The sequence below is a fragment of the Linepithema humile genome, chromosome 4 (genome assembly GCF_040581485.1).
Source record: "Linepithema humile isolate Giens D197 chromosome 4, Lhum_UNIL_v1.0, whole genome shotgun sequence".
Lineage (NCBI taxonomy): Eukaryota > Metazoa > Arthropoda > Insecta > Hymenoptera > Formicidae > Linepithema > Linepithema humile.
Window position 1 is genome coordinate 25070646 of NC_090131.1, and position 26844 is coordinate 25097489.

General features: G+C 36.9%; 1 protein-coding gene across 5 annotated transcripts in view; it reads left to right on the forward strand.

The window, feature by feature from the left end:
- Positions 1–26844, forward strand: part of Oamb (Octopamine receptor in mushroom bodies) — a 115017-nt gene that overhangs the window by 64606 nt on the left and 23567 nt on the right. The window contains exon 1 of one of the 5 annotated variants that reach the window (XM_012367656.2): positions 14743–15249. The exons of the other annotated variants lie outside the window; for them this stretch is intronic. The gene's annotated coding sequence lies outside the window, so the exon portion shown is untranslated. Of the gene's footprint in view, positions 1–14742; positions 15250–26844 lie in introns of those variants that run through there. 5 annotated transcript variants of the gene reach the window in all.

Here is a 26844-nt window from a genome sequence, read left to right on the forward strand (position 1 = left end):
ACAATGTACGAATAACGTCACAATATATTGAATTTGACGTTAAATCAATTTGGTCGCGAAGTTGCGATACCCATGAGAATTGCCGATGCATCTCAGTCGAGAGCCCCAACCGGGAGATTATCCATCATCTATCTGCGACTTAATAAACCCTTTTTGCAGGCAAATGGATTATACGAGTTAGGAGCAGTAATTTTCTCAAGCTGCGACAGTTCGCAATTAAGCCGGTTTGTACCGGAAGCGATTGTCGGTCGAGAGACGTTCAAAGGGCCGACTTTGCTTGCTCGCTCGGTGGAAACGGGCGAAAAAGAGGGTTTCAGGACCAGAGGTGGCGTGGGCGAAAGGGTGACGCGTCTACTGAATGTCAATGGGGCTTATTAAAGTCAACACCGACTGCGCGGGCTGAGCTTTGCATCCGTTCGGTCGATGTCACGCGAACATGTAGTACGCAGAAAGAGAGAATGGATCAGCTTTGCGGATGCACTCTCGCAGAGTGCACTGCGCCCGCGTGCGCACGCGCACACGTGTGCGTATGTGTCTGTGCACTCTCTGCGATATATGCATTCCAGCCAGGGAATAGCTTTCAGGCAATACCGCGTTATCATACGGATAGTGCTCGCTGATAAGAGTTTATCGATCGTTGCGTTACTTAATTTTACGCGTAATGCATAAAATTTTTCAATAAAACGATGTTTTATTTATTATTAAAAAAATATCCGTCGAATTACGTATCATAATTTTTACACATTTTTATGCAGCTCAGATTCGTCACCTTTGTTTCTTATAATAAAATTGTGCAATTTACTAATAGAGAAATATAGGTACATGCGAAGAAGGAAACTTTAATAAGCACGAATACGAGAATTTCAATCCAATAACATATCAATCATTGATATACAATTTCCTCGAGAATCTTCTCGACATGTTTGATACCGATCGTTCGTAATATTTCCCCAGCGATCGTTGCGTGCAATTCAATTTTCTCGATCTTCCACTTATTGTTCGCTTTATTTAGCAGGAGCACTCTGAAAAGCGTTTGCGATCAAAGGCGAAGGACGCAGGAAAAGAGAGAGAGAGAGAGAGAGAGAGAGAGAGAGAAAGAGAGAGAGAAAGAAAAAGAGGAAGAAGAGGATTTGATCGTGCATCTTATCGTAATTAATTAATACTGTTCACAGTTTGCCGCACCGGTTTTCTTCGCGATCTAGCTGCGCAAACAACGCCCGTCACCGCCGGTGTAATTCGTGATGAGTCTAACGCCGCCACAGTAAACATATTACGCACGAAACTAGCTTGAAGACTCGTAATTTCGACGTAAGGTGATTATGCGAATGGGATTTGGTCGGTACTCGCGCCCGGCTTTTGTGCCCGGAAAATGAGATGCAAAGCGGATTTTAAGATGTAAGATAATCGTCTCGTCTCGACAACGAGTGCCAGAAGCGGCTCGAGCGAGTGCGCGGCACATTTAAAGCAGCCACGACCGAGTACGTGGGCCCGCGAATGATATCATGAAATAAACGACTTTCGAGTGATCCGCGAGAACTCACCTTTTTAACCACAACTTCGCTTTCTCGAGATTTTATTATGTGCTATTTTTGCCTCCTGGAATTGCGTTTGCTTTGAAAGAGCGAAATAAATGACGCCTTCTCTCTCTTTCTCTCTCTCTCTCTCTTTCTCTCTCTCTCTCTTTCTCTTTTCTCCTCTTTCGTTCTCCACACGCTTTCTCATTGCGCTTCCCTTCCTATTATGAATACTAGTACTTTTGTCTGAATATATTAATGCAATATCGTGAATGTTCAACTAACCATAAAATAGTTCTGAAATGTCATAGATTCTTGCAATGTTAAATGCATTTCAAAATGTTAACTTTTATTGGTGTCCAAAAGTAACTTACGCGATGCGAATAATATTTTTAATAATGTTTTTCAGTTATTTATTCATCCGTTCTACATTTCGGTCGCGTTTGACGAATAATTGATAACATCGAATATGATCTCATGCAAAATCCGCGAAAATTTCATATTGAAGGAGGATTATTATTCTGCGCGACGGCGTATCTCCGTTAAAACCATGAATATTTAATTAATGAAATATTTTGACATAAAAGTAATACGCTCGTTGATTTCTGCGGAAAATCGAAACCACATGTAATTAATTAAAGCGCGGAGGCTGAGCGATACTTTTGCATATACCGCCCACTGCAGTTCGGATGCGCATACGCCGTATGTGTATATATATTTTAACTAAATCTCGTTCGCGCGAACACGTATCGATTCGCGCTGCGCCCACGCGCGCAAATCATTGTCCCGCCTCTGTGTTTTATGTGTTTCCCTTTTTTCAATCAGTGGCTCCATTGAATCGGCACTTTTCAATCTCGGCGGCGCGGGCCTAAGCGACCGTTGTGCGTGTACATTGCTCACGTAACAATTCGTGGAATTGCGCCGGATGCGTTTTGAGTGACCGCGCGCGGAAGGACTCACGCACAAGATTGCGCGATTCAATCCACCCAATTGCACACTCGAGATAGAGAGCCGCGCACGCGGATTCGCCGCGTAACGTCGCGTGAATGTCAATATTTGTCAATGGCCAAATTGCATCCGGCATTTCGCAAATACAAATGTAAATTCTTCCCCCTCTCGCTTCCCTCGATTGCGCATTCCGCGTAGGTGTGCATATACATATGCGCGCAATTGTGTTTCTTTACACGCCGACGAGCGCGAATAGGCAGTAATTAAATTACTTACAGAAGTTCGCGAGCCGCGGAATAAAGAGCGTTCCGCGCTTGCGGAATGATTGGCGATTATAAGAAAAGGGAGAAAAGAGAAGCATTCGAATTACGGACGTTACTTTGCTTGTTATAAATTGCGTGCCTGTCAATATTATATTCTTTGAAATCTGCATCCTTGGAATTATATTTTCCATCGAACATAGAATTGCGATTGTAATTACCGTTTTCTAGGAATATCGATGATGAGAGAAATACAAAAAGTGCTTTTTCTGCGCTTCGTGCAAATACATGTACAGCGGCCCACGCAAACATTTGAACTGTATTTCATTCCATTTATGTATCTTCCGTCGTTCAAATATTTTTCTTATAGTCGGTCTATTATCTAGGAAAATAAATCTGTTTGAAATCTTGAAAAACGCTTGCTGAATAAAAACGACGGTTCAAGCGTAGAAAAAGTTTCCGAATTTACAGTATAAAACAGGAGGAAATTTAATCCAGTTCACAGAGTGTGGAAACGTGGGAGCGTGATTTCAAGTAGGGTAAATTCATAATCGATAGAGATTCCCCGGCCGGCAGGAAATTTCTTACGCCGTTCTGGGAAACGCTCGTGGATAAATTTGCGTTTAGTGCGCGTGGATGAGCCGTGATCCTCCCCAGGGTCGTTTATATCATCCCGTCTCTACGAACCGTTAAATCGTGCTTCATGGGTAGTAAAGGCGGAATCATCGATCATCGCGCGATCGTTCAAAGCAGTCCGGTCGCGGTGATCTCTGACACGGGCGAGATAGGTTGAAGATCAACCGCGAAAAACGGTATTAGCTTTCGTGGGATCTTCGCCGCGGATGTCACCCGCGGGAATCAAGGGCGCTGCACTTGTTATTTTTCATCCCCAATAACGTTGTAACTTCTCCTTCCGATTCTGGCCTTCGACCCCCCCCCCCCCGCTTATTACTCTTTTTCTTTTTTTTACGGAAAAGTGCGTCGCGCATATCCCTCCTCGATCTGTCAGTCCCGACACGAAGATCGAGCAGTTTCGCACACACGTCCGCGCTCTTCTTTTCTTCTGCGGAGGCGAAACTTACCCTCCGTCAATCCGACGTCTTCCGCGGACCGTAAAGTTTCAATAATTTGCGCCCAAGGGAACGTGTCTTTGACATTTACGAGTGTTAGATTGCAGCGTGTGTCAAAACTTGACTTTGCACCCAAAACACTAATACAACTTTTATAGATTACACTCTCTTTTCCTCTCACAAATAGAACATGATTCTTTAAGATAAAACATCACTCGACATGAACGATAAGTACGAAAAACACGAGCAACGATTCCAAGCATCGGCACGATATACAGCCGACAGTAAACTTTTATAAGATAATTAGAGAGGAACAATATCTCACGACTGCGTTCAGTCGCAGTCGCACGCTATAATTATCTCGCATTTCATATCCGTATTAATTTTACGCGTCATTTGCAAATAGTTCCTCCACGTGGCGGGCATGCAGGATGAAACTGCTATCACCTCGCGTTCATGAAGATGAACGAGCGTATCATGGCTCTCCCACCTATTCAAATATGCGATTCTGAGATGAAAGACCGTCTCAATTTCTCTCCGGCGCACGTACGTCGTCGCGAGGTCTCTCTTACTCGTTTCTTTCGTATTCTTCTTATTTGTCGCCAAGAATATATCCGGGCGTGTCGCGACACTCAGTTAGATTATTGCAAAGAGAAAAGTAACGTAAATTCCCGATAAACATTATCTGTCCCACTTTCGTACCAATTAAAACATAAATTTAATATTAAAATATTGAAATTTGAAAATGTCAAACATCTTTAGCGCGACGGGGATCGTAATTTTATTTACACGATTTTATTGACGCGGCGCTGCCGCATATGTAATTAAATATTAAACATCGAAATATCTGTGAAAAAACTTCCCGATGTACTTTACCGCAGCTACTCGAGATACTTCAAACGGCAAGTAAATTGCAACTTAAGTAAGTCGAGAGGAAAATGAGGGCGCCATATTAGCGGACAGCCGAAGTATATTTGTGATGCACCCTTCAAATATTTGCCGAAAGTTCGGTACGCGAGAGTTGATGAGAAAGACTTCTGCTGCAGATCTTATTAACTTATTAACTGCCTTTTACTTTTTGCGCGGTAAACTGTCGCGGCTTATGATCGTTCTTTTCCGGACTCTGCGTGTTGTCGCTTTTCTTTAAATACTTTGTTCATACGCGGTCCTGCATTAATATATACATGTATTGCGTACGGGGGCATAAAATTACATTTTTTATATATTACGACACCCAAGTTTCGCACGAGGATGCGTCGTAGACGAAGTATAAATTTTATATGAAACTCTCATCATTTTAATCTTACATATCTTCGGGCGATTCGAAGTTTAAGAGAGAGGAAAAATGAAAGATATAAAAGGCGCGCTCTATTATCAAATTAACTACTAACAAATGTTCTTTTTAGTGTGCACATTACATCTTCTTTTTAAAAATATAACCAGGCTAACAAATTCTCAAAAGTGTCTCTTTCAAAATGCCATCACTACTCGTGTGCCGCTTTTACGGAGAACTTTTCGATTCTAAAATATTTTGCTTGCACTCGTTTGATCGTTTCCGTAACATTTGACAGTACATTCAATTTTTTGCAATCTTCAATTCTATTATTACATCGCGCGCTATTTATCTTCTTTCCCTTATCGCTATACAATTTTCAAAGGATTTAAAATCCTTCTAAAATTACTCGCTGGAAAAATACTTACATTGCTCGAATAAATGATGCAGCAAGCGCGAGAGAATATGCAGAATGTTAGCGAAAATATTATTTTCAGCGAGAAAAAATCTCGAGTAAAGTTGTACAAACGGTTTTAATTACGCCGCAACATCACGTGTCGACATGTGAAAGCGGATTTTACATAGATGGAAGATTAAGCATGAGATGAAGAAACGAAGCCGTCGAAAAGTGACATGCGCGCGATAGGGAAATATCTCCTCTCGCTTTAACTTTAAAATCGACCTTAAGTGCTTGCCGAAAGCGTTGAATTATGTTGTCAGAGGTAGCTGAAGAAATATTTTCTGTCTGAATAAAAATGTTACCGCGGGATATAGGCACCGTTTATATCATCATGCGTTTATCATCACATATAATGCGCGGTAATATTGTTTCGCAATTTCTCGTTGTGAAGTTAATATCTTGGCGATTTTATAATCTCGTTTGAACAAACAACTTGCGCGTGCTTGTGTGTTAAAGCAAATAGAATATACATCATTTCGAACCATTGATAAATTCAACGTCACCTCTTTGACCGCTTTAATTTCTCTCGCGCAAAGCTTTAAGTCATTACAATTTTCTTAAAGCAGGAAAGAATCGACACGCACAAGGCCAGTTTTCCAAGAGCACAGTTCTTCTAAATGGCTGACTTTGCGGAGAGAACACGCGAATTACTGAGCTTTTCGACCGAGGTGTCTCTCGTACGAGTCCTCACTCCAATATCAATTAATCAATCGTGCGGCGGTCGATCGAGCGCGCGAGCCGCGATTAACCGCGTTCTCGTCTTTTACTTTTCGTTGGACTACACTCGTGCTTTTTCCGCGAGAGGTTTAATGGCCGTGTCCCAAATTGGCACTCCGTCGTCGAGGAGGCGTCGTGGGAAGAGTGGTTCTAGCTGGAAGATGTGCCTCGGCATGATGTCGCTGGATTTTGCTCTGATATTAAGCAACCCACAAGCGTCTTAATGATCTAATAATACAGCGTGTTTTCACGAAATGTTCAATCACAAGTTTGCAAAGATTAATAAACTAAGTAAACAAAATTTATAAAATATTAATATTTTTCGCGATAAAATAAATTCATAATGTGAAACTATAACAGAGGAGAATAATCTTGCAAATTAATGTTCTAAAATTGGAATTTATATAATTTTAATGAGATTATATTCTCTGCTCTCAATTATTAATCAATAATCAATTTAAATACAAGGCTATTAAAGCATGAGCTAGTTATTGTTGCTCGTTTATTTCATTTGATTAATTAGTGTACAGGCGTTTCGGCTTATGGGATATGGCCATCTTCAGTGTTACAGTTACAATTAATATTATTTAAAAACTAAACGCTAATAACGACGCATGAAATTGAAGCAAGAAGAATACTGCTTTAATTTCATGCGTTGTTATTAGCGTCTGTAATTAATCAAACGAAATAAACGAGCAACAATAACTAGCTCATGCTTTAATAGCCTTGTATTTAAATTGATTATTAATGATATAATTTTGTTACAAATATTTCTTTTCTATCTTTTATCTTTCGTCGTTTTGCCTTTTATTTCTTCTGCTCTTTTCTCCTCTCGTTCTTTTACATTTGTCGCTATCTACTTTAAAAACTTCTATCTTTCATTATCATTCTTATTAATGCACAGGATCTACATTTTTCGATTGTTCTTGTTCTTCTGTCAGACCAGTTATATTATCATAATTATTGTCACTTACAATTTTCGAATTCTCCGTTTAGCTGCAAAGTCTGTTTAGCAAATTGTAAAAATTATATTGGAGTCACTTCCAGGAATAAAATATAGATAAATATTATATATTAAAATTATGTTTAAAATTAAAATATGAATTAAGTAAGAAATCTACATTTTCTTATTTTTTAATAAGAATCATCCATTTTTGTTCGTAAAATTTAATTTGACAAAATTATTTATTTTTAATCGCATATATTTCAAAAGCTTATTAAAGACGTTTATTAAAGAAAAATCGATTTTGGAGGCTTCTAATTCCAGGTTTATTCAAAGAATCTATGAATAAAATAAAGGTTTAAAAGGCTATTAGGCCTGCTAGGATCAATTTAGAAATAATATCCATTTAATGATCATCGTTACAATATTTCGACATATATTTAGGTACTTTGCTAATAATAACCGCTTTCAATCCACACCTGCAAACCTCTGTGATCCGCGCATGCGACGCAACATAAGCGGGGGATTATAACAACCGCCCACAGCTACCAATATTACAACGAGGAATCAGAGATAGGAACGGGGTTATTGCTCAACGCGTTGGGAAACGGGATACGTGAAACTCTTACATTCCGACCTCATCTTGCTACGCCGATCATGGACTGCGAGTTTGCCGCAAGAGAAGTTCTCGAGGTACGAACGTCATTTTACGCGGTAACAACTGCGGTGGCCCGACGGTGTCGTTCCCGACACGATATCTCCAATCGTCGGTTCGTTCGATTCCACGGAAACTGCAGACCTTTCGGAGCACGTGAGAGCACGTTTGAACTTCACGTTCCGTGTAATGCACGCGAATAATGTCGCGCGCTGTGTTGCATCGCATGCACACCGGCGGCGCCAGAGCGTTCGCATGCATGTCCGGGATTGAAAGTTCGAATTTGGCTCTCGCTCGGAAAATTTTGGAAATTCTTGCAATAATGGGGGACGACTATCTAGGTCGATTAAGGGCGTAAATAAATCGAATGAGGGGCAAAAAAGGGAGGATTACACGAGGCGATCGCGAATCTTTTGCCTCAAACTGTTCATGAATCGTAAACAATTGTGGGAAATCGTGCGAAAAATAAATCCGGGTTTTTAAATATTTATTAGTGTGTATTTTCATGTACTTTTTACCGAATTAATGCAAATGCGCTTTTAAATGTCACGAAATAGTAAAATAAATATACATGTTTTATTATGTGAAATGTATTTACATGTGAAAATACACGCGCATGCTTTTCCGTTCAGTGTCGGACTTATATTTTTCTCGTTAATCATTTTTGACATCCGTATCACAACATCCGCTGTCGCTCCGATTTTTCATCACATGCGGGGAAATATAAAAATAATACCGTCTATGTGTATATATAACAGTGCAAACAATCGAGGTTACGCATGTCCAATCTTTTGTTTGTCGTGAATGAAGTGCAGATGGTATAGTATTTTTAGGAATATAATGTTGACGTTTAGCCGAAATAAAAACTTCCGTTCGTGATCGATCTTTCTGTTGTTTATTAGCATTTATGCTTTGAAGGATAGGTAGAGATAGATAGAGATGAACAAATAATCTTTATTTTTTGATTGATTTCAAACACATTTCATCTTTTGCAAAATGTAAAAATGCAAAAAACACGACGTTAAAAATTTTTTAAAATTGCGAGAAATTATAAAATAATAGATAATTTCCAATCGAATTATTGCTAGAGAAACGTCGGCTGCAAACTACCTCGGAAAATTCTGTGCTTTTTTCACAAATTTTTTATGATTACAGAAATTGGTTTTCCAGTTTCAAAATTCTCAGAACAATATTTTCATGATCTAATTTTTTTGCTACACGTCTAGGAAAATACACTGTGGAAATTTTTATGCGAAACTGGAACAAATTCGTAAAGTTTTACTTCGATAGTTTGCTCGGTGCCACACGCATCGTTTGCAGTGCGACATGTAACATCGAGCGGTTGCTTTTCTTTCTACAGAGATCTCATGTGTAGTATTTCACTGCTAGTGTAACAGACGCGAACGATCTAGCGAGTGATTCCAACGATTGTGCGGACACAAATGAACACGATTTTTGGTTGTCCGAATTTTTGCCGCCAGACAGAAGGGAGCCGTTCGTATAGTCGTCTCGGAAAAATACTGACCGTCGTGGATTTCCTTGCTGAACCATGGCATTTCGACTTCCAGTAATTTCGTCGTTTATTTCTGACCTTTGCCTTCCGCAGATCGGAAAATTATTCAACCGTGTCAAAGTATAAGCTTTCCTTCCCGGATGTCTTTCATAGCTTGCTCCAAAAAGTCAATAGAAATTAAAGAGAAAACTATTCAATGATTTTTAGAACACTGACTAAAAAAGTATTTGAATAGAATAATTTTTCTAAAAAATTGTAATGATATAAACCAAGGACTGCGCGAATAAAGAAATTTTAATTGAATTGCGTATAAGATAATAAAATTTTTATATATATCATATTTTTGTATAGAATTACAGTGCGGCATAAATGTTTATTTTTATGGAGCTATAACAAAACGTTACGATACAATATATAACCAGAGAGATTTCATATTAAATATTTTATTAATTTTTTTTATTCTCGAAATGAAAAAAAATAGACTTTTCAATAATATTTTTTTCCGTTTACGAGAAGTTATGATCTCGAAAAATTATTTTTTAAGATTAATCTATATATATATATATATATGATGACAATTTGACAATTGCTAGATTCAGCATAGTTAATATTTTTATTATGATACTTGTATTGAGATATAATGCTTTATTGTGTACTTCGATAGATGCTTTTCTAAGGTCGCTCTAATTTCATCGCAACGATCGACGATCGTAATTGTTATGGCCAAGTCATGTAATTAACGGAATTACGCACATAACTGCGGTGCTTCATCCGCTTTTGTCATGTGCCGAGCTTCGATGTTACGTGGCATGCGGAAAATGACAAAAGACACCCGAGGTATAATCGCGATATCTGAATAGTTACGGTACGTGATCATTAAATACATTGCGCTAATACCCGTGAAAAATCAACTATTGTTACACAAAAGTAATAAATTACATCCACTTTTACGGAAAAATGTATCAATGTGGCGTGAAAATATAGTAAAGCACGATTCATTGAATGAAAAGAGCCGTGAAATTTAACTTTCTAATGAAAGGTAATTTTACTCATTGTTGTGATAAAAATAGAATGTATTCATCGACCTTTAATTTAAGTGCTTATTTAACTTAACCGTGTGACTTAAGTGCGACATTTGATTTAACATGTAACGCAAAATGTAGATAAAAGATAATGAACCGCTGCGGCATTATTCCGCGCGGCGTGTTTAATTGTAAGTATCAAGGCGCGCTCCATAATTCCAACACGCAAGGATAATATCGCGCATAAGCATGAAATATTTGGTGGTGCATAATAACATTGCCGCAGTGCTCGACGGCGTGTAGCGTCTTTTTTTTAATGCGCGTATTCAAGCGCATCGATCTCTGCATTCTCTCTGTTGACTCTGAAGTTCATTTTTCCCTAAAATCTCTCGCGGCTCTTTTTGCCCCTTCCTCTCTCTCTCTCTCCCTCTCTCCCTTTCTCTCTCTCTCTCTCTCTCTCTCTCTCTCTTTCATTCACTCACTCGCACACACACTCTCTCTCTCTTTCTTGTCTCTTCACACCAGCTCGACGGATCTATCAACGTTATGCACCACGACCTACATACAAGTGTGCAACATAAATATTAACAGAATACCGCGCGAGTTAAGACCGCACTTTGTGGCCGACGTTTGCTCTAACTACACTCTGTGCTGGCAATCCTTGAAGTCCTAATTGACACTCGACCCGGACCGATATCTAAGCACCATAGCTCTGCAAACTCTGCGCTTATTGCCATTGCGCAATCCGTCAGCATTCGTTTAAACATCTTGAAAATGCGTAGTCCTTTGCGAATGTGGACGGAAAACTTCGATTTAATGTTTCAACGTGCCCTAATTTTATTTTAATTAAAAACGAGGATGAGCGAGGAAGGAGAGAGAAAAGGGAATGTTTGATAAGAAACATGGCTTTTGAAAATAAGTAACATAAAATTTTTATTATTTTTTAATTAATAATTGTTAATTTACCACGCTATTTTTCTCGAAGTCGCGAAGAAAACTTGAAAAGGCTGTTCTCTGATGGATTATTATTTCTGTATTAGGATAATTTTAGAATTATTTTGTAACAAATCAGAGTAGCAAGGCTTTTTTTACGCAAGTCAGAAAATATTGCGGGAAATAAGGCGGAAGTGTTATTTCGCTGAATTAACTTCGTCTTCGCCATTTATCAGATCTATAATTGCAAAATAAACAAAATCTTCTATTATCCAAGAAATCCCCAAACTTGATCGACTCGTTTCCCTTGCATGATTCCGTTTCCGATGTACCAGAGTGGTGCACTGTCCACCGACCTTTGCTTGTGTGAACTTTGGCCGAGCGGATCGCAATATATTGCAATAGCATTCGGTGTCGCGGTCACACGTGAAGTTTTGTTTGTTAGTCTCTGAATACCTCCTTTCTCGCAGCGACGCGCGTGTACGTGGCAATCTAAGCTTAGTCGGCGTTACTACATTCGTGAACACGAATATGGTTTAAGAGGGACACTTCTGCATGGAAATAGTTTGAGCACATAATAGAGTCTAACTCTGATTTTGATGAGGTCCGAATGTGTAATAAACCGAGAATCTCCGAACTTTTGGAGCGCTGCAGTCACGTGAACTTTAACTCGCTATATTAAACGAAGCAGATTACGCATATTGCAGCTACATTAGATTGACAGAGAACATCATATCTTTTCTTTTTTTTTATTAGTTGCTTATAATTTTATAAAGACACTGTTTGACAAGAAAGAAATCAATGCACCTCAAACCAAGTTTTCCCATTAATACTTTGCATGTATTATGTTGAGAGATAATGTAATGACAATATCAAGAATCACATATTTGTATAAAAATATCTCTCTTTGTTACAAACTATAAGATATTTACATGCTAAATTTTTCGATCTAGAATTATTTTACTGGAGCACGTTGCTTCTTTTTTTTTGTCAAACAATGTATAAGAATGCATAAATGGAAGAAAAGAATAATTATTGTATAGAACGGAGTTTGTCCACGAATAATTGTATACATTTACATCGCAATGTGTCGTGTGCATGCATGCATAATCTGATATATATGTATATTTTACAAGGCCGCCTTCAACGTGCTTTTTTATAATGCAAATTGTAATCGTTTGTAATTACCGTTGGATGAGCACGATGAATGTGACACATTGTGGGCGTTTAATGTCACAGACATGGTTAATGTCATACGTGGAAACATACGAACTGCGATTTGCACGAAATATTCCGATGTAGGCGGATTCGTCGGAATTTCATTCAGCGCGACCAAATAAAAATTCAGAGAACTCTTCTATCTCAGCGATGCGCGGATATACAGTGAATCGCGAATATTATATTACATATATTGGGTGTTCACGGACGCGAATGCCCGTATGTCGAAATATACGCAGGATTGAGGTCCGGAGAGAAAACCGGGCGATTTGAAAATCTCGCTGCCCGATGATTGCCGAATTACATATGAAAATCGAAAAATACAAGCGCTCGGTCGGATTCATTATTTCGATTTTAAACGCACGCGCGAATGAATCAGGAGCTTTTTCCTTGTTCACAGCATTTCGATTTAAATCTTATTCGAATGTCCCTCGCAACGTCAGATTTATTTCATATTTTATATCATGTGATTAATAAGTACTTTTCACAAAATATTAATATTTATCGTATTTCGAGATAATAATTTAATTTAAATCGTACAAAATATATTGATAGATGTTTGATCATTTTGGAAAAAAGGAATTTATTTTAAAATACGAAAACCGGACAACAAAATTGATATTAACAAACATTTAATTTTATGTTTGCAAAACGCTACATCTGTTAATCAACTGCAACTCTATTAAGTTGTCGTATATGATATATCGGATTTACAAAAGAATATTTTATAGAGGGATAATTTCTTCGATACATTTGGTATATAATACATTTAATTATTTGTGTACTTACATGCACAAATATAATAATTTATTCTCAAAACTGAAGACAACAGTGGTGATAGTTGACGGCAACACGTGCCAGCTTAGAATGCTACCTATCCAGAATAATTTTCTATATCAATAACCCTTATCGCTCCGATGCGGTTTGCAAACAGTTCGGCTGACTCGAGCCGGATCTTCCTCGTGGCTGGCCAGAGACATTTTCTCGGGGGCGGTTCACGGAAAAGTAGCAAACTCCGTTCCGTCCTTTTATCGGCGAGGCGCAGCTGGGAAATATGAAAATAATGTTACCAATATCTAAGCGTGTACATGTGTGCAGAGTACAAAGCATGACAGTAAGTGAGTCTGGCGAATTTCAAGTATAAAATATTGACAGATAAAAAAACATCAATCCTAATTGTTTCTGATTATTAAATGCATCATCAATATAAAGTATTTCTATAAATTTATATAAAATAAATAATATTTAGGAATACTGCGAACACATATACAATTAAGATAAAATATTTTTATAACGATTGTAGTTTGTGATATAAAGTATCAAAGAGTAGGTATAAAACTAATTCTTTATACTATTATAAAATTTAAATAAATAAAATTATACATAAATTCTTTTCAGCGAGAGAAAAGTTATAAATTTTATATATTAAGTGAATCATAAAACTTGTTTAAAATGATTTATATCTTATTTCCAGAGGCATTTATACCATTTGATACTTTTGTAAGTTTTTTCCTTGAACAAACTTGTTTTTTGAGGAAATGTCTCATAATCTAGTTTTCGATAAACATATTTATCGAACATGAAAGATTCGATGCATAAAAGGCGAACGAGTTCTCCACTAAAACTGCCAATAGTATTGACAGTTTATATCTATTTGATACAAAGAATAAAGCCCTTAGACGTATCATTCAAAATACAGTTTCAGTCCCTTGTAGTCCCTTTTTCTAGCTGTCGCCTCGATTTATTCATCCGCTTCGCGTTAAATGCGGAATCTTCTAAGCCTATTTAAGATTACACCCACGAGTTTAAACGCTTTCTTCTCCACACAAAGGAGAAAGCATTCGCTTCGATAACAATAAGTACAAAAAAAGAGAAGGCTGAAAATAGATGCTGAAATTCCGTTCATAGATCACGTGTATCCACGTGAGTTATAAATATTGCGAATATATACGCGTACATTGAGTGCGAAGAAGAATGACAATGTATCGGTTGCAACATCGTGTCGGGTAAAGAGCCTTTCCGCACGATGAACTTGAACAGATCTGTTCTTAGCACATGACCACGCGCTTCTCATGCTTATCCTGAAATCTGCGCGATGTGCGAAAGATCCGCCGGCCGAGACCGAGCGGGACAATTGGGAGCCGGAGATATACCTGCTTTCTGCATCGCGCATGCGGCTGCAGTCGCACGGGACGCCCGGATCCTCAGTGCGCTCGTCACTCGCGACGCGTCCGGTACGATTCTCTCTCGCTTCTCTCGCTCATCCTTCGGGACTCCCCCGGTTCCGTCTCTTTTTTTTTTCTCTTTCTCTCTCATTCTATCTCTCCCTCTTTCTCGCAAAGATCGACATTATATGCGAGCGAGCATGATTTGCAAATTCGCCGAACATATTTTTCGCGAATCGCAAACGCGTCCCGAATTTCGGGAGGAAATTTTCTCGGGAACGAGCGCGCCGACGTAAACTCGCCGGTCTTCCGAGAGGAAATTTCGCGAACGGATGATGCGACTGAATGTCGCAATGAAAGTATAAACAATTGCAAAATTGACTGATGATTCCGGGATCGGGATACAGCGCGAAAAGTTTGATACAAGAGATTTTCAAGTGACATAAGTGTTACCAAATCGTGCTATCGTTCTAAATGAACGAGGTAGTCCTACAGCTTGCAACAAGACGAAATAGTTTGGAGGATGCCAAGAGATTAATAACACTTCGGTACAATTAGGTAAAGATAGTGAATAAACGCGCGCACGATGTCTGACTCTATCGTATTCATTACTACTTGCCGATCAGCTTGTCTTCTTTTGAAAAATGCCTTTACGTACAGTTTTCAATTTCGCAGTTACATCTTTACAAAAATAAGAATATTTTATTTAATCCGAATTGGATTTCATGATAAATATGCATTACCGACTTTTGCGCGGATTTTAGCGTACAATTTTAGATTTATTAATTTTCGAAATTTCGTACTCACTTCACGATTGTAAATCTTGCAGTATAAATAACATAAACGATTTTGTATTGATATTAGAGTTTATTATGTTTTTTAGTAGCTTGAATCACGTTTAAGTGTGAAGTGTGAAAATGTTACATTGAAGGACTAATTTTTCCTTCGTAATACTAAGCGAAAAGTAAAGAGAGTTTAAGTCTACATTTTTTCTACGATTTGCGTGATAAAATGTCTAAAAGGATTACTTTTACTCCTAGACTTTCTGAATTTATCTTCTTGAAAACTCAAACACGGTCTTATTGCGGTGACTGCAGGCTACTTGAGGACGGAAGTAAGTCCCGCCATGGGACCACGATGAAAATGTTTCGCGAGTATTTGTCGTTGGAGAAATAAGCGCTACTAAAAGCAGAACTGGGTCCTATAAATTTTATGTTTCATCGTAAAAACTGTTAGATACAATATTTTTTTTACTGTTAAACACTACTGAATTTTCTTTTTTTATGCTATATAATCAGCATCGGAATAGTTAAGGCAGTTCTCGCTATTAATTTTCGCATGGATTTATTTTTACTCAAGTCGAAGATAAGAATTAGACAAAGTAAATATTGCATTTTTTAAATATTATTATCATTATTTCAACTTCTGTAGGAAAATATCGCTAATTATATATTTTTACTTTAATCAACGTTTGATAATTGCTACATAGTTTTTAGCGTCCGCAATTTTGACAAATTGAAAAATTAACGTCGTAAGTCAGAGGACACAAGTTTCATTTATATACCATTTATAAATATATCTCTTTGCAAAACACAAGCACGACTTTATTGCGCCGGCCGGAAAGTAACTGGGGATAAGTGTAATTACTGTCATACAAGTAACAATGACATCTGTCCTGTGTTTCTTTCATTATTTTTCCTTACTCTCTTTCTTTTTAATATGATCACGAACATCTGTGCGCAAAATTCAACATGTGAATGGCAGAGGTAACAATAGAGTGAAACTTTTAGCAAAAATGCTAAAATACAATAGAAAGTTTCTAAATTGCAAAAAAGTTTAAGTTAACAATGGATTAAAAAGTTTAAATAGTGAGAAAAATTTATTTAAAGTCTGATTCACACCAAATTATTACACGGTCAACTCTTAATTATTAATTAAAATCTGAAAAATTTATGAGAAATTATCCAGTGCAATTTTTGCGGAGTAATGGTCTGATCTGACAAGGAAGATGAGAAACTAGAAATATATTGCGCGTTTTATAAGGCTTGCGCAAAACTTCTTCTTTTGCGGATTGCTTGATAAATTCAGAGAATATCTGAAGTTTGATCGCGTGAACTTTACGAAACACTCAGCATATGTTTGCTCCGTGAAGTGCGGAGTATGTCGGATTGGGACCCGCGCGCGCGTCTCTCTCTCTCTTCTCTCGAATCTATTTTCTCCGCTTCTGTAAAGTGGCTCGCGGCTTTATTGCAACGGTCAAAACAAACTCGAGGAAGATGTAAGTACGGCTTGAGTGCGTTCTCAGAAAAACCTACGAGTTTTTACGCTGGAAACAACAGTCATTCTCCCGAACGCGAAGTGCGATGAAAGGAAAAAAAAAAGAGAAAGAAAGAATCTCACGGAGGCGCAAACGTCAGGGATGATTAACGAGCGCGTTTGTAGGCGCGATCTCTCTCCGTTATTGTGCTTGGGCGCGGCAATATCTCGACGTCTATTTCGCGCGATCTCGACTGTATCGAATGACGAATTACGACGGCCATCGTGAATATCGATGAATCTTCGAATGGCATGCTAATTGCCGCGTTGATTTACCGGAGGAAGTTTGAATAGCTCGGAGCGGCTTGTGAAGAGCAGAAATATCGCTCTTTGAATCTGCGATTTAGGAAAATGGACGTATTACATTAATAATACGTTCATTAGTGACTGTCCGCGGCGTATATCAATTTGATTATTCGCTAATCGCACCGATGGTCTATGACATATCGATGTAATTATTCAGCAAATTGACAGCTATGAGATTTTCCATTTTTTTAGAAGCTACATCTGTATTTCATTGGTTCATAATAAATGAGCAATTAACAATGTAATGAACGAACTTTATTCATGACTTTGCTGAATGGAGATTATCCGCTAATTAGTGGATATGTTCTGTTGTGTGAAGTTGAAAACGAAATTTATTCATTGTAGTTCCGGCTTTTCTGAAATTACGAACCAGAACAAATAATTTATATAGCTGCCGGAAAATTAATATAAATCATCGATTCGGTAACAGCAAGCGGCCATATTTAGTACCGTTATATTTATTACTCTAAAGGATTAAAATCAAATTTGTTTTGCATAGTCCAACTGGATTTTGCAGAGATTGCTAATTTGCATATCGGCGGGTAACCACTTGTGCATATAAGAAAATATTCCGAGTAATGTTGAATTTTTATCCTAGACGATTACCCTCGTTATTGATCACTGCGGCCAATATAACTCTTAATTACTGATGCCGCGTTGCTGCGACCTCGGCATGCTTCTCTTGTTTGCCGTTTTTTTAATACACCTCTTCTTTGCATATTATGCCACAGAAAAAAAAATGAAAATGTTGCGAACATTTTTAAAAAAAGAGCGTTTCATTAAAAATCTTTTAATAGTCTTTCAACTTTCAATGAGAAGCAGCAAAGTGCAGTTATTAATGCAGTTAACTTTAAATTAAAATGTTTAAATTTCCATCAAATCTAGAATATTGATTAGAAATTTATAATATATAATGAAACTGAAATATTAAGATGAAAATACGCAATTTGTTCTATTCTTATACTTTCTAGAATCAATTGATTGAAATTGTGAAAACAGCAGCTGTACAATTTTGGAGAGAACAATAGCTTTTCAATTAAACGCAAATTAAATTTCGGATTTAGAAAATATGGAACTTGTGAAACGGGAGGATTATATATATAACTTTATCAAATATAATGGAAAATATGATTGTACTTTTCGTTCGATACCGCGCACAGCTTTATGATGAAGAATAAAAAGTATCCATTGCCATGATGGTTCAGTAAGTTCAGCAGCCGATATTACTTCGTTGGTCTAGTTTTGTGAGAAGTTCGTTCTCTTGCTTCTCTATTCGTTTCGATCTCAAGCTTACAGCCGCGGAATGATAAGCAGAGTTCGTCAGTGATCTTTTGAAGCCCACGCCTTTATTGCCCGACGTTTTTCGTTTTATATCCGTTAATCTCCATAGAGTTGCGGCGCTCGCGTGTCATCATTGTTTCTTCATTGGCCTTACACTTACTGGCGAAATCGTCGACGCCGTCGGGGTGCGGCGGGCGAATGCTTTCAGAGGATTACGAGTTACGCGATACGTCGGGCAAGTTCTTTCGGTTTTATTGCGCGCCTTTTCTACGCGATGGGAAAAAGCGCAAGTTTTGCACACACGTAATCGTCACGATGCACGTTGCAACGTTTCGGGAGTTTCTTTCATCTACGAATTCTATTTGCTATAGAAATGCAAAGATAAAAGTTGATTTTTAACTTTGAACAATTAAAAATAAAAGATTTGCCATAAATAAAGTTTTACTAAAGTTAGAAAATGTTATATTTTATTTTTCTTAACTCGAAATTCTAGTCTGAACTGCTGTTCGAATTTGATATTTGTGGAGTATCCCAGAATAAGAGTTAATAGCTTTCTTTCTAACGAATTTGATCTTCCTTTAAAATAGAGAATTAATTATACGATTATTTAATATTAAATATTATCTTGGTAGATATCAATGTAAAAAAGGATAAATATTTAATTTAAGTTAATTTTGCACGTATTTTATTTTTGTAAGAATTTAACTTTATTATTAAGCTATTCAATGTTAAAAGTTTTAAAATGGCAAAGGACGGTGATTTCTGTTTAAATTTTTATTAAGAAGATATCATACTCAATTCAGCGTATTCTTGAATCTCTCGTTTTTACAGGCACTTCTTTTATAATCGACGTATTTCCCTCGTCACGAAAATGCAGCCCGCAAAACTTGCACACGTGAATCTTAATAACAAAGATGAACTGCGATTAAATGCTTTCTCGCGGATATTCTAATCCGCGTTAAGATTGACAGGGCGACGCCCGAATAATTTCCCGTTCGCGTATTCAGCGTGAATTATTATCGTTTGACTAGTATATCTCTATGGATATACATATCACGTCGCAGAACAAATATTTTCCCACTATGCGCAATTTCCTTCATTTGATAGGCAGATGAAAGAGCATGTACGGGGTGGAAAGACAGGGGTTGCCGCATGCAGAGCAGGATCACGAGGGAACATTAAACGGAAATGGGCATCGCACGGGTGAGAAGGGGAGAGACCGATGGTATTAAAATAGCCGGTGAAATTGATCTGGGTTCAAGATGGTTGTATTCTTAAAATTTCAGATTATAATATAGTAATATATTTTTCTTATATTTTAAGATCACTAAAAGTTTGCAAATTGTGGAATTGATAGTGTGGAATGCACGCGATTGTTGGTTGTTACATTACATAAACTATAAATTGTAAAATATGCAAATTGCATATTTTCTCAGATTTGGCGTTTTTTTACTTAAATTAACAAAAATTAATGTATCGATTAATACTTATCTTCTTTTTACAGCTTATTAATAACTTAAACTTTTACATCAAAATTTTACTCTAATTTGCTATTAAAGTTTTAACTATTGCGAATATTTAGAATAGTTTCTGCAAACATCAATTTTTTTTATAAGCGTACCAGCTGAATTTTTCTTTGCAAGATTTATCCATCGCTAAACATCGCTAAGAGTAAATTTATTTTTCGAATTTTTTCCAAGTTTAGTTATTTGAGTTGACGATGCTCCATTTGCGAAGATATAATGCGGCTATAAAACATTAAGTAATTTCATAAATTATTTTAGTCATGATTTTCTCATGACATGTTGGAAATCTGGTGTTTTATTCAGGGCGCGAGAAAAAGACGAAGACACGTCGGCATTGCGAAAAAACTTTTCTTTGAATCTCGTTTCGAATCGCGACGGAGAAACGCGGGCACAGAGGCGATTGCATATTTCCATCTTATTTATCAGTTCCGTGGGGACAATCTACTTTTGTAATATATTACACATTTTTAGAACGCCAGAAACAATTTGGGGACACGGAGCGAAAAAGAAGCAACATTGCATGTACTACGCGTAGGGACGACATACGACGCTAAAAAGAAGTGCGTTGAATTATGTTCTTCTCAAACGTCTGGTATATAGTGCCCTAAATTCTTCGCTGATCGTATTTTTTAAGGTCTTACGACTGATCGTTTTGTACAATGACGTGAAAAATACGTGATCTTATACATAGAACTAAAATAAAATTTAATAAAAACATATATAATAAAATTTAATAATAAAATTTAATAAAAACATATATGATTTAATAAATTCATATTTGCACACAACATCAAAGATATAACCAGATATAATCAAAGATAATGTATACAGTATTTATATTTATTACAGTATAATATATATAGATAAAAATATTTGCATTTATTAAATAACATTTAAATAATATATTATAATAAACTTTGAGATAGATATTTAATTATTATCATATTATATAAATCAAAGAGATTTAATTTTTTAATCTTCTTTTTTTTATCGAGAAAATATATAGTACATGTTTAACAGTGTATGTTACAATTAAAATTATATTTTTAAAATACGCGGCTATATCAGTCTGACTAGCGTAACGATTACACTACTGAATATTTATCGGAGCTACTTAAAGAAAAAACTTTTGCAGCTTTGTCTATGTATCGGTATAAAGTGATATTGAAAAAACAATTGCGAGCGATTGATATTTATTGAATGAATATTCATCAACAATAATCGATAGAAACAGCGTAGGAGAATCAATCTGGAAGACAAATATGAAACGCAGTAAATATTGGTACGCAGTAGAAAAATAAAAGGAAGAATAAAAATGGTTATCGACATGAATACTCTCGTTTATTATTTGTAATGCTGCAGTGTGAACTCAACGCGCGATGTACTCATTATTTTGAAAGTTTATTTAACTATATATCGTGGAAAAGTAATTGTGTTGGTGTTTATCAAAGGACGCGAGTGTAAAAAAACAGAAGTAGATCGCGGTGGATGATAATTAAAGTAGAGCGGTGACAGAAAGCGAAAATTAAATACTGCGGCTCGTTGTTAAATATTGCGGACGACCGAAAGATCGATTGTCACCGAGCTCGATCGGTGTCCTTTTCGACTACACTGTTTTCGCTTTGTGTGCACTGTGAGAGAAAAATAATATTTGCATTTAAGATGAAAGTTATGTTCAGATGCACACACAGAATATAGATTTATCGATATCGTTTATCGTTTGCGGGTGAAAATTTTACAAGATACATTTGAAAAGAATAAGGGAAATTTGTGTGTCGTGTAACTTTAAAGTGTTATTCTATGATGCTTTGAACGTGAAATATTTTGGACTTTTTGATGAAACTGAAATTGATATCCTATAAAATAAAGTTAGGAAAAATCTGATTATAATTTATTGCATATTGAAAATAAAATGTTCTTTTTTTAGCAAATTAACTTTCAACGTATAAAAAATTAATAAAACCTTGTTTTGTTAATTTTTGATCGGCGTTATTATAAGCAACATGATACTGGCAGCTGCACGGAGCGATAAAGTGGTTGTTAAGTGATCGTTAAAAATTAACGTGTCATGATGCAAATTACATAAATTTATCGCGCTTGTTACAATATTGTCATCAATATTATTCTTCCAACTTCTTGATATAATATTATTTGTATTTCAGTACAACATTAATTATGTTCACCGTAAAAATAAAAACAAAAAAATTACCAGCGACGTTAATTTGCCACGGAAAATTCGTTATTGCGAGTTGCGCAATTCTTCCGTCGTACCGTCACGCGGTAGTTCATCGGGGATAAGAAAAATCTGCCCGCGGGAATCATCCGGGTGGATTTCGTGCGAAAACTTGGACGCAACCGTTCCCTCTGCCACAATCCTCCACAAGAAGGAAACCAGTAACTTAGTTTGTCGAAGGTAGATTAGAAGCTGCCGTAGGCTATACGGCAACGGGACGACCCGCCCGCTCCGCACTACTCGTTCGCCGTGCACATTTGATCGTAAAACTTTCTTCTCTATACCTCCCCTATAGCTCGTGAAAAAATCACCGGGGCGTGCGTGAATGGCTTGTGGGCGGATCACAGTTATCGCAGTATGGATTATATACATCTAGGTAGAACGCCTGGTGGTTTCTATTCCGTCGACAATTCTCGTCGCCGCTCGTTACCGAGAATCGCCTGTGATTCTACAGACCGTCATTCGTTACGCAGCAACCCCAACAAGGAAGTTATTTATCCGTTTGTTATTCTAGGGGACAGAGTTTGATAAATCAAAATGTGCCAAATGTGACTTGTTTTCGTTTCTTTTTATTTAAATTAAGTACGTTTCTGGATTTTTTTAAACTGAATTAAATTCAATTAAAACGTTCGTTTAAATCTTCCGGTTTATGAAGGATTTTCTGCTGAAACTATATCAGTGGAGGCTATTAGCAGTATCTGTGATAAATACAGACAGGACAATAAAGTTTTGCATGCAGAATAAATTATTTTTTGTTTATCACTGTACGCAAAAGCTGTTAACAAAGTCGCATATTTTTCGTCAAAACTTTTTCCCGTACTTACAAAGTAGCTATTTTATGGTAATAGCGGTTAATATAAAGCTCTACTGCTCTTGGTATAACATGAACGATATAAATTACGATAACTTTGGTTAGATATTCTATGATAATGAATTGAAAATAGATGAGGAGTACGCGGCCAACTCTGAGTTTATTATGCGGGAAAATGTAGCGTGTAATTAATATGGAAGGAATAATTTTGTAAAAAATTAAATTTTTTTTATTTTATATCATTGATACGGCACGTAATGTGGAAAACTGAATACTTTCGTATTTCATTCAGGCTGTCTTCTTGAAAGCCACACAGCGACTCAAACTATTTTTAATCACTTTCCATATTGTAATCTAACCTTTCGCGTTCCTCTGCAGACTCTTATCGTCTGATTAAAATACTGAAAAGCGTAAAAACTCGTTAGAACTTTCTAGAAAATGAAAATTTAAAATACGCGGCATTTAATTTTCCTTTTCCTTTCGTTATACAAATGTAATATTGTACCGCATTACTCTTGTTAATTAAATTTAATGTTTTATTTTGCTGTTTTGTATTTTCAAAAAGATAATATAATACTAGTAGTATGTTAAAATGTTTATGAAGTAGCGCACACAATATTTTATATCAAATAAAATAATGTAAAACCATATAAATATATATATATATATATATATATATATATATAACATTGTATGCAAATTTATTTTATGGATGAATAAAATTACGCGCTTTTGCAAGAGAAAATAACAGGGTGTTAATCAGATAAGAATAGGTAACGGAGGAATCGACAATACCCTCTTTACTGAATTCAATAAGGTAGACTGGTTTTCGGGAAAATTGCTTTCACGCTACGTCATACCATTACACCGCTATCGGGATGGGGGATAAATGCAGACTTGCAGAAATCACGGGACTTGAAGCTCGTTACGAGTAAATATCCTTTCGTGCCGTGGGTATTTATCTTGTTTCGTACCGTCAACTCTCTTCGTTTGCTCGGAGATATGTACATCCGGTTATATCTGTATTTACTTACTTAGCCGGAATTCGCTTCGTTATAGACTTCAACGGGCTATGATTCTTAATAAGTATCCCCGGATCTCGAAGTTAGAGAGCGCACGCCTACTTCGCAAGAACATTTCAATAAAATGACTCTGAAGAGGCGAGGGGGTGACGGAAAGGAAAAGGCGGTTAAACGAACGGGCACTTTAGGCGACGAACTGGTAATTGCACGAAGGCAAGCGAATTTCTGCTCGCTTTATAATATGGTTAACGAAGGATAAAGAAGATCCAGGTGGCGAGGATCGCGTGGGCGGAGATCTATTGCCGGGAGTGCTGCGGAAACGCGGAAAGGTCACGGGGCGAAATCCTGGGATCGTGCTGCGTATCTGTGAAAATTCCGGAAAGATCTACGGACGCAGCGATACGGCAGAATAGCGTTCGCTTCCGCAGTAAATAGACGATTGGTTTTTATTGGAAGGCACGCATATATTTTTATACATACGTGCGCGCAGCCACGAATATTTATATTCTCTTATATGTGAAATTTATTTTATCTTCCCACATATTGAGTCTGTTTTATTGCGATGCACGAAGATGTTTCTCTTCAAGAGACGGAAACGATTTCAAATATATCTCTCTTTATATCTTGTACACATATCCGTACGCTCAAATAATATATTTTATTGCCGTTTTATCGAATATGTATATTCCTGCGCATGCGAGATAAAAAGTGAATGAAGAGTCTGACGTGTTAATTAACGCAACAAGTGATAGCTGCCTATTACAACCGATGTAGCCATAGTAGCATGCCCTTCATTACCTCGGTCTTATATGAAGGGTGTTACAGGTATTAGGTCCTCTAATTGAGAAGTAGGGATGACAGGGGAGTGAAATGGGATGTGCTTATAATAGATGGAAGCTCGCTGAAATCAAGCAAGTTTACGTAAATTAAGAGCATACACGCATGTGCTCTCATCGATCGTATTGAAGTTCGTGCGCCAACAAATTTTGAGGGAAGTCAATCAAGCGTTCCGTCTTGTCATCGATACCTTTGGGTTTTATAAAATCTACCTGTTGGATTAAAATATGATTTATACAATTGTATGAATAAATGGCTATATTATTATTTTAATCTCTTCAAACACTAACCGACAAAACCAACTGCAGAACCAAGCAACAAAATCTATACTGCAGAACTTAAAATATTTTTGCGTACATTTCATTTGATATCTGTCCAATGGTATTAACGACATTTTATTTGCAATATTTCTGTATTCTAAGATTAAAATAGTCAGTTGGAGAAATGCGAGGAGGGGGACGATTTAGAGAACTCTCGCGACCAGATCGACCAGAATTGCTTTTGGGATGAAGTGTGAAGGCACACGAAATAGATCTCGCTCGTGAAAATCTCGATTTCTCGATTGCGAAAACCTCGTTAATTGTTAGACTTGATTATCATGGAATACGAAAACGCACTTCCTCTTTCCAAAGTGAAGTTTTGAGAATAATTTTGAAATAGCGAGAGAGAGAGAGAGAGAGGGGGGGAAGGGGGGGGGCGTGGATCAGAAAGTGGAATCAAGTCTGCGAAAGAGTTTGCGCTCGAAACTCAAGAGGGATGAACTTCCTGCGCAGAATAATTCGATACACTCGGAGCCAGCAAATAAAATGAATTAAGTGAGGCGAATATTGATGAATGTATTTCAATTCTTTGTACGGACAATAATCATTGCGATATTACTTTTAAATACGTCTTTTAATTACATTTATTAAACATTGACTAGTTTTTAACTGTTTTAACAAAAGTACAAATTTATTTAAAAAATTCAATTTAATTTGTATTATAACTGTATATATTTTGATTATATTTTAGAGCAGGATAATTTATTGAAATTCTGAACGCGTAGTGATTTTATGAGATATCGTATTTATCGTACAGAATTATTTAGCGCTTCCGACGTAATGTACTGTATATTTGTTAATCAATCTACCGGCCATATTATTTACACTTAATATATTATTAAAAAATTATTTGCATATAAACAGTTATATTAATGTTTTTATCTAAACGGCTTTTTAATTATCTTACACGCTCTCTCTTCTCCCTTTCTTACTAAAATAATGTCAAATAGCGCGAATTTTTGTGCATTCTCATTTTACGTGAAACCGTGAAAGCACTATACGAAACGCTGGGTTATTTATAATTGCTCCTATGTTAATTTCCAATTTAATTGACAGGTGATTGATTATTACTGTGCCAGTCATTCGAGATATTCTGGAGATAATTAGCTGCGGTTGTACACGAAACGAAATTGGACATGCCAATATTTGAATGCAACGATATGTTAACGATACGCGAAAGTTCAGCGGACGTGTTTCTAAGCCGTTTAATAATTCACCAACAGAGTAATGTCCATAAGTGGAGCAAACTGTAATTACTGAACTATGTCGTCCGTTGCAACATAATGCGACTTGTTCAATAACAATTATGCGGGCATTAAATTCCGTCGCATATTTCGTGAGAAAATCGGACAGTGGAAGTTCGGCGCTAAATTCGTAAAGATGATAATTCCGACGATACAGAACGACGAGAGTAATGATAATACCTTTAGTCGTTCTAACTGCGCGCTTTGTATTTAATTAAACTGGCAACCAGGGCACCATTTGTTGGCGCGTCCGCGAT